The 12,378-nt window shown below is 49.7% G+C and overlaps 1 long non-coding RNA gene across 1 annotated transcript; it reads left to right on the top strand.

Moving 5' to 3' along the window:
- On the top strand, positions 239-8,481 carry LOC110257421. Its single transcript, XR_002339993.1, has 3 exons — positions 239-381; positions 2,638-4,249; positions 7,698-8,481. It is a non-coding gene; the product is annotated as an uncharacterized LOC110257421 (long non-coding RNA).

Here is a 12,378-nt window from a genome sequence, read left to right as displayed (position 1 = left end):
CCTCCTGGCCTCATGCGGACTCACTGCTTAGGGGTAGCCCCTCCACCACCTGGGCCCCAACGCGTCCCCTCCTGGCCCTTGTCCCCACTGTCCTCTTCTTGAATGACCCTCCCCACCTGCTGCCTCCACTCAGCAAACTCCACTTCACCCTCCAGGGCCCAAGTCCACTCTTTGAGAAGCTCTCTGGCTTTTTCCAGTCTACATGTTGGATGGATGGATGGATGGATGGATGGACGGACGGACGGACGGACGGACGACGGTTGGATGAGGTTGAAGACGACTCTGCGAAGCCGTCATTGGTGGGGGTTCCTGAGAGGACGCACTCATCTAGGGCGGGAAGATGTTCCGAATCAAATGACTCACAGCCCGAGGAGGCGGAAGGTAGGGAAGGCCACCCCCGTCCCCAAACTCTCAGCTGTGCCCTCTCCTCGACTGTGGAAGCCAGCTGTCCCCACGTTGCTCTGGCTCATAGGACCCCCGCCAGGCTCTCTGTTTAGCAGAAACACAGTCTCTCGGCCCGGTGTCTATGGGTGCCTCAGACTTAGGGCCCACTGGTGACAGCAGTGGAACCCCATCCTGACATCTGCAGGTGGCCTGGGCCACTCACACAGGGACTCTGGTTGCTGTGTGGCCATATGCCTCGGGGCACAAGGTTGGGGAGGAACGCAGCCAACAGATGACCCAGGGGCTCTGGCCGGGATGTGGCCAGGCCTGCCATGTCCCTTCAGGCAGCTGAGTAGACAGCTAGTGATGGATCTGGTGAGCTCAGAGCCGACGAGAATCTGCAGGGGCATCTGTGCTCAAAATTCCTGAGGCAGATGACAGAGCAGCTTCTTCTGTACCCTGATCGCGCAGTCTTAGAGGCCCCACAAGATCAATAATTCATCACAAACCCCCAACTAAGTTAGAAGGCTCTGGCGGGAAAGAGAAGCCTTCTAATCTGCCTTTTTCTCCTCTCACGCCATCAGCGCAGCTCCAAGCTTGCACTAATGAATGCTCCCTGCCTGCCTGGGGGACAAGGAGGATGGTCCTTGGCAGGAAGGCAGCCTCCTCCAGCCCAGCGTGACGGGGACCTGCTCCCCATCCACTCAGCAGAGCTGTGGGGCGGGGGGGCAGGTGCACAGGTGTGAGCGCAGGTAAGCAAGTGCTGTGTGAAGGAACCATGTCCTGTATCCACGCAGCCGCTCCGCCCATGCCCAGCGTCACCCCTGATACAAGTGGGGCTGTTCCCACACTCCTTTACACACAGGAAGCTGTGGCCCAGGGACGAGAAGGGACTCCCGGGACACCGCTCAGACACCAGGCAGGCAGGTCCGCCGGCGACTGGTTGTGTCCAACCCCGGCTCTGCATCCTCGCAGCAGCTTCCCCAGGGCTCCGCTTCTGCGCCGCTCTGTCTCGCTTGTCTGGCTGGAATGAAGAATGGTTTGTCCACTCACTCTCCTGCCACCAAGTGTCAGGCATGGCTCAGCCCAGTCCTCAAGGAAGCCACTGTCTGTCTGCTCAGGGACAGACAGGCAGACACAGCCTGGTTCATTCCATGTTTCCTCACAGGCTGTTGAGCCTGACGAAGCTTCCCGCAGGAGAGCGGGGTGCATAGCCCCTTCCTGTAGGAGCCTGGGTTGTTTGGCTTTAGGGGAGCGTCTAGCCTTGGGGAAAACATCTGGAGGTTTTATTGCAGCAGCAGAGGGAGCCACCTGGCATCATCCATCATGCAGGAGGGTCCAAGGCCCCCATGGCCTCAGGGCCTCACAGAGACGGGGGCTCCCATCTTGGGGACAGCGACACCCTGGGGACAGTGATGGGAAGCACAGGGCTGACACAGGGGAGACCCCAGGCAGGGACTCTGGACCCCGCCTGCCTGGTTCTCACTTCCCATGGCCCTGTCTTTGTCCACGCTAACAGCCAAGGAAGGGGTCCCCAGGTATGGTGACAGGTTTCACAAACAGGGCCCCGGGAGGCACCCCTGAGCACCCAGACCTACGAATGCAGGATCTGCAGAGCTGGGGCCAGGGAATCAATGTTTTGAACAAGTTCCCGTGTGAAGCTGGGGTCTCCAAGTGCCCGGAACTTGGAGCCTGACTGCCTGTGTTTGAACCCCAGCTTGAGCACTTGCCACGGCTGTGGCCTTGAATGAATGACTTAATTTCTCTGTCCCTGAGTTTCCTCATTTTATAATGAGGAAGATAACAGAACCTGCCCAGGTGGGTTGATTTGAGAACTGAATTACTGCCTTTCCGTCCTTAGCACCGGGTCTGGTATGCAGAGATTCTTATACATGTGTCGCCATGTAAAGTAACTCTTGGCGAATGGTGCCCCCCAAGCATTGGTCTTTCCTTTGCGCATATTATTTCACAGGTCTGAGCCCCAGTTTTCCTGCATCATACGGCGCTCCTTAGAGTCAGAAACAGCCTCTGTGGCCTCTTTGTGTGTCCCTCCCTGCGAGCCTGTCCCTCCACGGCACCTGCTCCGGGTCCTTCCATTTCATGACCCCCGCGTTTGCCCCAATTCCCACATCAGCTGTCTGACTCGTCCTAGAGGGTGGCTGCATTGAGGAACCTCCCAGGAGATATAATCCTAATGTTACCATCCGGTAAATCCCTCCAGCTCGCCAACCCACCTCTTTCATGATTCCGCAGAAAAAGACCCCTGGCTCCTGTCTGAGGCCGTGTTCTGCAGAAACACCCCCTGAGGGAGGATTCGCATGGAAGCCCCTGCTATTGGCTAAACTGCGCCCCCCAAACTCCTGTGTGGAAGCCTTAGGCCCCACTGTGATGGTATTTGGAGGTGCAACCTTTGGGAGGAAATTGGGGTTCCATGAGGTCGTGAGGGTGGGGCCTTGTGATGATATCAGGGCCCTTATAGGAGAGACACTGGAGAACGTGGTCTCTTTCCGCCACGAGGACGTAGCAAGAAAGCAGCCATATGTGAACCAGGAGAAAGGCTTTCACCAGAACCTGCCACGAGGACGTAGCAAGAAAGCAGCCATATGTGAACCAGGAGAAAGGCTTCCACCAGAACCTGCCACGAGGACGTAGCAAGAAAGCAGCCATATGTGAACCAGGAGAAAGGCTTCCACCAGAACCTGCCATGACGGCACCCTGATCTTAGACCTCCGGCTTCCAAGACTACAAGAAAAATAGTCTGCTGTTTGAGCTGCCCAGTTTGAGGTCTTTTGTTATGCAGCCAAGCTGATAGATGCAGTGATTAGGAGAAAGTGTCCCCAGGCTTGGCCTGGGACAGGGGAGGCAGACCCACCCACTGCCAAGGGGAAACCCTCCCCCCCGATTCAGCACTTTTGGCATCGCTGCTGCCCTCATCTCCAGAGGTCCTCTGGGTGCCATGGTACCCAGGCAGACCTAACAAGCAAAGGAGCAGGGCCCTAACACACCAGGGGCTGCAAGAGGCTACCCCAAGGCCACGGCCTCTGCTGCACCAGACGGGGCCACCGGCAGATAGAGGGCTGTCACAGCTCTCCTGGAAGGACAGAGGGCCAAGGGCAGTTTGATCAGATGTCACCTACATATGTGGTGGGAGAGAGGGCAGGGATAGACCCTGCAACACCTTGGCTTCTAGGGAAGAAGGAAGCTGAACGGGCCTGGCCAGCAGGATTTGGGACTATTCCACAAACGTGGTTTAGCAAATGGTTGATTCCCACCGGCAGCCTCATCACACACACACACACACACACACACACACACACACACACACACACTCACACACTCCCCAGACCACATGGCTCTTCCTGGGTGCTAATAGCCACACCTGGTGTGTGGTGGCAGGCGTGCTGCCCTTCACGCATTCGCTGGCAAGTGCTCGTGGACCTGCGTCTCCAGGTACTGGCTGAGGAGTTGGGGGGAGCAGTGTGGAAATGGACTCAGCGTGCAGCATGAGGGGCTGCCCAGGAGCCCACGGATTCCCCAGCGGCATCATGTAGGTCGGGCCGCACGGGGTGAGGCGAGCGAGGCACCAGGGCTCAATGCAAGGCAGCCTCACTCTCGGGCTCACACAGGTGCGCGGCCAGCATCCCAGGTGAGAGAAACACAGGTGAGGAGCGTGGAAGGTAAAAAGACCTCACCAGGCCTGCGCCTGGAGCCTCTCGGGAAGAGGAGGAACGGGAGACGGGAGCAGGGGGCCCTCAGAGGAGGGAGCCCAGGCCCACAGGCAGCGGACAGCACAGCGGGAGGCCGGAGGGGAGCAGAGGCCAGATGGCCTCAGACCACAGGGCGGCAGACCGTCGCAAGTGCAGCGGTGAGCCTCGGGAAGGGTTAAGTGGGACGCGGGCGACGAGACGGGCCTTGTGTTTCTAACACTGGCGGCTTTTACCGCTGAAGTGACTGATCACCCCTGGGTTTAGGGGTACTTACTGCTCCAGAAGATGTGTGTAGAAAATTGTCAAGTTGGGGTAATTTGCATGCCCATGAGGACACACACACACACACACACACACACACACTTATCTGTACACATATCTGTACAGAGAAACAATCCCATGACACCACTGTGAACTGAACAAAACACACTTAGCCACACAGAGAGCAAGGTGTGACCCCTGCAAACAGCCCTGGAAAGACCCGCTGTCTGGAGAGGCTGTGTCCGGAGTCAGCCGTCCTCTGGCTCCCGTGGCTTCTCAGAGGGCGACCCTTGGAGACACAGGTCTTTCCAACATCCTGCCGGGGCCGGTGGAAGATGCCGGCCAGTCTCCAGGGAAACTCAGGCTGATTTTGCCTCAAGCCAACTTTTGCAGGCTTCATTTTGCCGCATTTTGCAGCATTTTGCCGCCCATGCCTCCACCGTGGCTGAGAGCACCACCTCCCCTCGCCCAGCCTCTGCGCTGAGACACGGGCCCGGCTGGGCCCCCTGTGTTCCCTATGACTCCTCAAAAGTACTTCGACAAGGGAATTTGGATTTCGTTTCATTTAGGTAAAATTATTTTAATAATAATGCTTAATGTGATTTTTATACTACAAAGGAGAAGGGTTTATATCTTTTTGAGTCTCCCAACATGTTGATAAAAGCAAGAAGTTTATAATTTGCTTTTATGAAACGTGAATGAAGACTTGCGTCTCCTTTGCTGAATCACAAAGGACCTGATATGATAAATGGAGCTCCCGAAAAGCTTAATATTTGAAACTGTTTATTGGCATGAATTGGAATTTTCTTGATACATTAACAACCAACATCAAGAAATTAGGTGCTAAGATAACAGAATCTTGCAGACTTCCTCTGCAACAGCCAACTGCTTTTTTATTGTTGTTTTCGTCAGAATCCCTATTTGTACTTGTTGTTTTGGTGATAGGTGTGTGTTATAAACGTCCACGCACTTAAAATGGGTAGATGCTAATAAAAACCAACTCAGCTGTTTTATTTATAATGGCATTTTTTCGTAAGATCTCATTTGAAATGAAGGATTCTGCTGCTAAAAAGGCTTAGGGGAAAAAAATGGACTTAGATGGCCTCCATGGCCCCCTTCGCTCAAAGCATCTATAAATCTAAAGGAACAAAAGCAAAAGAATATTTAGGCCTTGACCAAATTCTTAGCTTCTCAGCAGCAAAAGAAGTTTGCCAGGGACTGAAAAAGTCTGATTCTCTCAAGTCTAGATGGAGGTATTTTATTTTCTTCCCATCTGTTTTCCACATTCACTTCTTTGAGTTTATTTGGATGTTGGTTGGGTATATTTTTACCACCTCTTCCCTTCCCAGTTTCCCATTTTCAGGGTTTTCCACAGCTATTGTTTTTATGGTAACATTTGCATTTGTACTTTCAGGAGCGGAGTATTTGTTTCTCATACCTCTTGGCTCAAAAAGCACGCTGCAACCCTTAAATTAAAAAAGAAAGAAAGAAAAGCTAATTAATTAAAGTAAAAAGCATGAAGCATTTATTGGTTTTATATAAATTACCCAAGGATGCAAATGCATGACTAGAAGTTCTTGCAATTGTATTGCTTTTGGGTTTTTGCATGAAACGTATGATAATTCTAGTGATGCTGGTATAGCTATATGCATAGCGGAAATCCATGAGTGAGTTTTAGGTTAGCTTTGTGGAAATGGAGCATGAGAATATAAGATTTTCAAGCCCCATTTTCGGCCCACAAAACCCCAGGAAGACTCACTTTGTGCCATGAGCAGGGCTCAATGTTGGTGAATAAGGCACAGCCACCCCTAGGACCCAGGACTGGCCCCATAATATGCAGGACCCAGTGCAAAATGAAAGTGTGAGCCCCTTGTCCAAATTCCAGGATGGAGACACATTGACCGAGCATCAGCCAAGCACAGGGCCTTTCTGAGTGTGGGCCCTGGGGACTGACCAGGTTCCCTGCCCGTGGAGCTGGCCCTCACAACCCCAGGGACACACCTATCTACACCCAAGCCTTTCTCTTAACTTCAGTGCAGGCTGAGGAAAGAGAATGAATGAGAGAGACCCTGAATTCTGTTTTAGAAACCTTCCATCGTACAAATTGTCTTTGGATCTTGAATACCTCTTTTTGTTCTTGTCAGAAAAGTAATGTTTGGGTTAAAATCGGAGCAAGTTACACTAGTGAAATCCACATAAGATATTTGAGACCCATGTTAACGGTGTTGGGCCGAAGTCAGTTTTCTGGTTTCAATAACAAACCGCAGTTATGTAAAGTGCTATCCTTGGGGAAACTGTGAAGGGTGCACAGAAACTCTCTGGGTTTTACAATTTCCTGTGAGTCTGAAATGGTTTCAGAAAAGTCATGTTAAGGAGTTCCTGTCGTGGCGCAGTGGTTAACGAATCTGACTAGGAACCATGAGGTTGCGGGTTCCATCCCTGGCCTTGCTCAGTGGGTTAAGGATCTGGCGTTGCCGTGAGCTGTGGTGTAGGTTGCAGACGCAGCTCGGATCCCGAGTTGCTGTGGCCCTGGCGTAGGCCAGCAGCTACAGCTCTGATTAGACCCCTAGCCTGGGAACCTCCATATGCCTCTGGAGCGGCCCAAGAAATGGCAAAAAGACAAAAAAAAAAAAAAAAAAAAAAAAAAAAAAAGCACAACAATGGGCAGCAGAAACGAATCTGACTGGGATCCATAACGACATAGGTTCGATCCCTGGCCTCACTCTGTGGGTCAAGGATCCAGCATTGCTGTGAGCTGTGGTGTAGGTCGCAGATGCAGCTCAGATCTGGCATTGAAGTGGCTGTGGTATAGGCCAGTGGCTAGAGTTCCAATTCAATCCCTAGCCTAAGAACCTCCATATGCCAAGGGTGTGGCCCTAAAAAGACCAAAAAAACAAAAAACAAAAAACAAAAAACAAAAAAAAACAAAGCAGTAGTTCCAGGATTTATAATGGAATATTTAAGGACATGGTGCAGGGGTGTCAGGGCACAATTTGGCAGCAGGTGTGGCTTCACTGGGCTGGAATTTGGTCAGGGTCAGGGTCAAAGCCATATGCTCTTGATCTTACAAATCACTTCTGGTGCCTGAGATGGACACAAGGAGGTTTCTTTGTGAAGGGTGCAGGGGTGTCAGGGCACAATTTGGCAGCAGGGCTGGAATTTGGTCAGGGTCAGGGTCGAAGCCACGTGCTCTTGATCTTACAAATCACTTCTGGTGCCTGAGATGGACACAAGGAGGCTTCTTTGTGAAGGTTCTAAAAAGCGTCATCTTCGATGAGGGCTGTCAACTCATTAACAATCAGTTAGATGAGAAGATTTTCACTGATTACGTGTTTGTTCTGCCAGGATCACAGAACCTTCTAGAAGGGCTGCCTCTCAAGGGAAGCAGCTGTCAATCATCAGTGCAGTCCCAGCAGGGGGTGAACTTCTCCGTACCTCACCGAGCTCCCAGGACAAAGTGTGCTTGGTCTGAAGCAGTCTGCGGAGAAGGTAGCGTGTCATTTATCTTCTAGAGGGAAATGCTGATTTCTTCCGGGGCAGTTTCCCTCCAGTAGAAAACAAAGCTGGAACACATAACACATTCCCCCCCCACACACACTCACTCATATGCAAATTAAAAATTAGCATTATGATGCGAGGAAGGGGGTTAGGAAAGGAAAGGTGGAGAGAAGGGCGCCCTGGAGCCTTGTGACCCAGTGTGACAGGAGGCTGTGGATTCTAACCTTCTGTCGAGGACACCATAGGTACCTGGACTTTGGCCTCGTATAGGGACAAGATCTAGAAGGCGACACAGACCAGTAAAACTGTTTGGATTTAGGGAAGGGGCTGTGGCCAGTTTTTGCTCTGGGTTTCTATTATTTTGATATAAGTCCTTCAATAATGAAATAAAAATTCAAAAGGCATAAGGCAGGCAATGGACTTTAGCAAAGGTTTTGAGACAGCTGATGCCTTGCCATAGATTTCAAAATACCAGGTTACCCAGTAAGCCCTAAATTACAACTTAGGGAAGGTATGTGAATGGCCGTTCACTTAACTGGTCACCACAGGTGCACTTACTATTTGCAGGACCCATGAAGGGAACCCAGAGACACGCCAAGAAGTAGGAGCTGCAGGCCTGGTGTCCTCCCTGTAAATGGGGCAGCAAGACACCTTCCTGCATGGTTTGGGGACAGTTCACTGGGACTGTGCTTGCGGCGTTTAAACCCCAGGGCATGGTCAGTGGATCAGAGCTCTTCCCGTGCTGTTCAGGAGCAATGCTCTGGCCTCGGGAAGCTTACAGACCAGTTAAGGAGGGAGGGAAGCCCCCACCCGCCGCCAATCCCCCAGAGTCTCTCTCCATGCTCCCTTCCCCCGGGAGCGTGGATTGGTGGACAGATACCTGCTGGACCTGGCGCTGCTCACCCCAGCCAGGCACCTGCTCAATAACTGATGGCAGCCCTGGGTCAACTCATTGCTTCCTTAGCTGAAATCATCAACCACTTAGAGGAGGGGAGTTTTTGCTGGTTTGGGAACAGGGTTTTAGTTGACCTAGGATTGCAGGGTGAGAAAATTCGTCCCTTTCTGAGTCCATGCGGCTGATGACATCAAGGAGAAAGTCTCTGTCAGCCTGGTGCAGGTGCCAGGCTGGCCTGGCACTCTCGCTCTTTCCCCACAGAGACACCTGAGCCTTTGGGAGGCAGCTTTTTCCACCTGCAAGGACTGGGTTCTGGTTTTATTGCATCTGTTTCCCACTCCTGCTCTTTCTACAGGTAAAACTGGTTTTTCATTTCCAGTCAAGTTAAAAGTTCCTATTTAAAGACGTTTACTTCATTTGGATGCAAGTCCATTTAAAGAAAAAACTTTTCATGTGCTTGTGACACAGTCATGGAGGCACTGGACAGACTGGAACTGGGGCACAGAGTCAACTGGCACCTGAGCTGAGAGGCAAAGTCGTGTGAGGTTGAGCGGAGTCACAGGGCTTGTGCCGATGAGGCTGGGGCGGAGGCAGGTGTCGAGCGGGCACACAGGGGGTCATCATAGGATATGGGGGAGGGGGCAGAGCGGCCAGGGTGTCCCCCACAGGGTGGCCATCAACAAACCACCACTCTGCTTCCACCTCAGCAGCAAATGGGACACTTCCCTTAGCTCCCAGCTTGGCGCCCGCCTCGGCTGTGTAGATGGCCAGGGCTGGCATCCGAGCCCTGACATCTGACCTTCCCTGTGGGACATGGGAAAAGAAATACAGCTGAGGCTGAAGTAACAGATGGCAGAAATAAAAGCAAAGGGCAAAGAATAGCATCTGCCCTAAACACGTTGTTCTCTGCCATCACGGAAGCTTCCAGACTCCAGAAAACACCCCTAGCTATAAAGCAAGGGGACTTATTTGGTGTGTGTGTGGGGGGGTATGCTTTTGTAATTGCTGGTCAGGAGGTGTCCTTTCTTGTTTAATGTTTCATGTAAAGTGGTGGTAAAACCAAAAAACTTGTTTCAGTGGGGCCTCAGGGAGTTCCCATTGTAGCTCAGCAGTAATGAGCCTGACTAGCATCCATGAGGACGTGGGTTTGATCCCTTACCTCACTCAGTGGGTCGGGGATCTGGCATGGCCATGAGCTGCGGTGTAGGTTGCAGATGCGGCTGGGATCTGGCCTTGCTGTGGCTGTGGTGTAGGCCGGCAGCTGCAGCTCTGATTCGACCCATAGCCTGGGAACCTCCATGTGTGGCACATGTGGCCCTAAAAAGAAAAGAAAAAAAAATGGCCTCTGTAACTAAGTGGCCGCCCTCCTCCTCTTCAAAGGCTAAGACCTATGGCTCTCGGGGTCCCTTGGCAGGGTGGTGCTGTCTGCAGTCTTTTCTGTTCCTCATTCAAAAAATATCAGTGGAGGGACTCAAATGCTGACGGGGCTGGATTCCTCTTCTAAGAGCTCAGCAGCTCCTGTGCAGGCAGGGAGGCCTCTGCGCCCTGCTGCAGATCCTCTTGATCAGAATAAGACAAGCTGCGTGGACTCAGTGCTGGCTTCTGGGGTGAAGGGCGTCTCCCTGAAGACGTAGTGCCCCCGATGTGTGAGCGTAGCCCGGTGTATTCACGTAAGACGGATAACTGAGAAGTGTGTGCACTTACAGATGGCCTTCATTGCCAGGGGTTGCAAAGACGTAATTAGTAGTTACTCCCATACAACAAATATTAACAGACATAAAGGGAGATATTGATGGGAATACAATCATAGTAGGAGACCTTAATACGCCCCTCACATCAATGGACAGATCCTCTAGACAGAAAACCAATAAAGCAACAGAGATCCTAAAGGAAATAATAGAAAAGTTAGACTTAATTGATATCTTCAGGACACTACATCCAAAAAAAGCAGAATACACATTCTTCTCAAATGCTCATGGAACATTCTCAAGAATCGACCACAAAGCTAACCTCAATAAATTTAGGAGCATAGAAATTATCTCAAGTGTCTTCTCTGACCACAATGCCATGAAATTAGAAATCAACCATGGGAAAAGGAAAGAGAAAAAACCTACTACATGGAGACTAAACAACATGCTACTAAAAAACCAATGGGTCGAATGAGGAAATCAAAAAGGAAATTAAAAACTACCTTGAAACAAATGATAATGAAGACACAACCTCTCAAAATCTATGGGATGCTGCGAAAGCAGTGCTCAGAGGGAAATTTATAGCAATACAGGCCTTTCTCAAAAAAGAAGAAAGATCCCAAATTGACAACTTAACCCTCCACCTAAATGAATTAGAAAAAGAAGAACAAAAAAGACCTAAAGTCAGCAGAAGGAAGGAAATTATAAAGATCAAAGAAGAAATCAATAAAATAGAGATTCAAAAAACAATAGAGAAAATTAATAAAACCAAGAGCTGGTTCTTTGAAAAGGTAAACAAAATTGACAAACCCCTGGCCAGACTCACCAAAAAGAGGAGAGAAAGAACCCAAATAACCAAAATTATAAATGAAAAAGGAGAAATCACAACGGATACAGCAGAAATACAAAAAACCATAAGAGAATACTATGAACAACTATACGGCAACAAGTTTGACAATCTGGAAGAAATGGACAATTTTCTAGAATCTTACAGCCTGCCAAAACTGAATCAAGCAGAAACAGACCAACTGAACAGACCGATCACTAGAAATGAAATTGAAGAGGTCATAAAATCACTCCCTACAAATAAAAGTCCAGGACCAGATGGCTTCACAGGTGAATTCTATCAAACATATAAAGAGGAATTGGTGCCCATCCTCCTTAAACTCTTTCAAAAGGTTGAAGAAGAAGGAATACTCCCAAAGACATTCTATGATGCCACCATCACCCTCATTCCAAAACCAGACAGAGATAACACCAAAAAAGAAAACCATCGGCCAATATCTTTGGTGAATATAGATGCAAAAATTCTCAACAAAATCTTAGCCAACCGAATCCAACAACATATCAAAAAAATTATACACCATGACCAGGTAGGGTTCATCCCAGGTTCACAAGGATGGTTCAACATACACAAATCAATCAACATCATACACCACATTAACAAAAAAAAAAGTCAAAAATCATATGATCATCTCAATAGACACAGAAAAAGCATTTGACAAAGTCCAACATCCATTCATGATCAAGACCCTCGCCAAAGTGGGTATGGAGGGAACATCCCTGAACATAATCAAAGCCATTTATGATAAACCCACAGCAAATATAATCCTCAATGGGGAAAAACTGAAAGCCTTCTCACTCAAATCTGGAACAAGACAGGGATGCCCACTCTCACCACTGTTCTTCATAGTTCTTCCATAGTTTTGGAAGTCCTAGCCACAGCAATTAGACAAACCAAAGAAATAAAAGGCATCCATATAGGAAGAGAAGAGATCAAACTGTCACTGTATGCAGATGACATGATACTATGCATAGAAAACCCTAAGGACTCAACCCAAAAACTACTTGAACTGATTAATAAATTCAGCAAAGTAGCAGGATATAAGATTAACATTCAGAAGTCAGTTGCATTTCTGTATAGCAGCAATGAAATATTAGAAAA

The sequence above is a fragment of the Sus scrofa genome, chromosome 17 (assembly GCF_000003025.6).
Source record: "Sus scrofa isolate TJ Tabasco breed Duroc chromosome 17, Sscrofa11.1, whole genome shotgun sequence".
NCBI classification, from domain to species: Eukaryota; Metazoa; Chordata; class Mammalia; order Artiodactyla; family Suidae; genus Sus; species Sus scrofa.
This window is presented reverse-complemented; position numbering and strand designations above follow the sequence as displayed.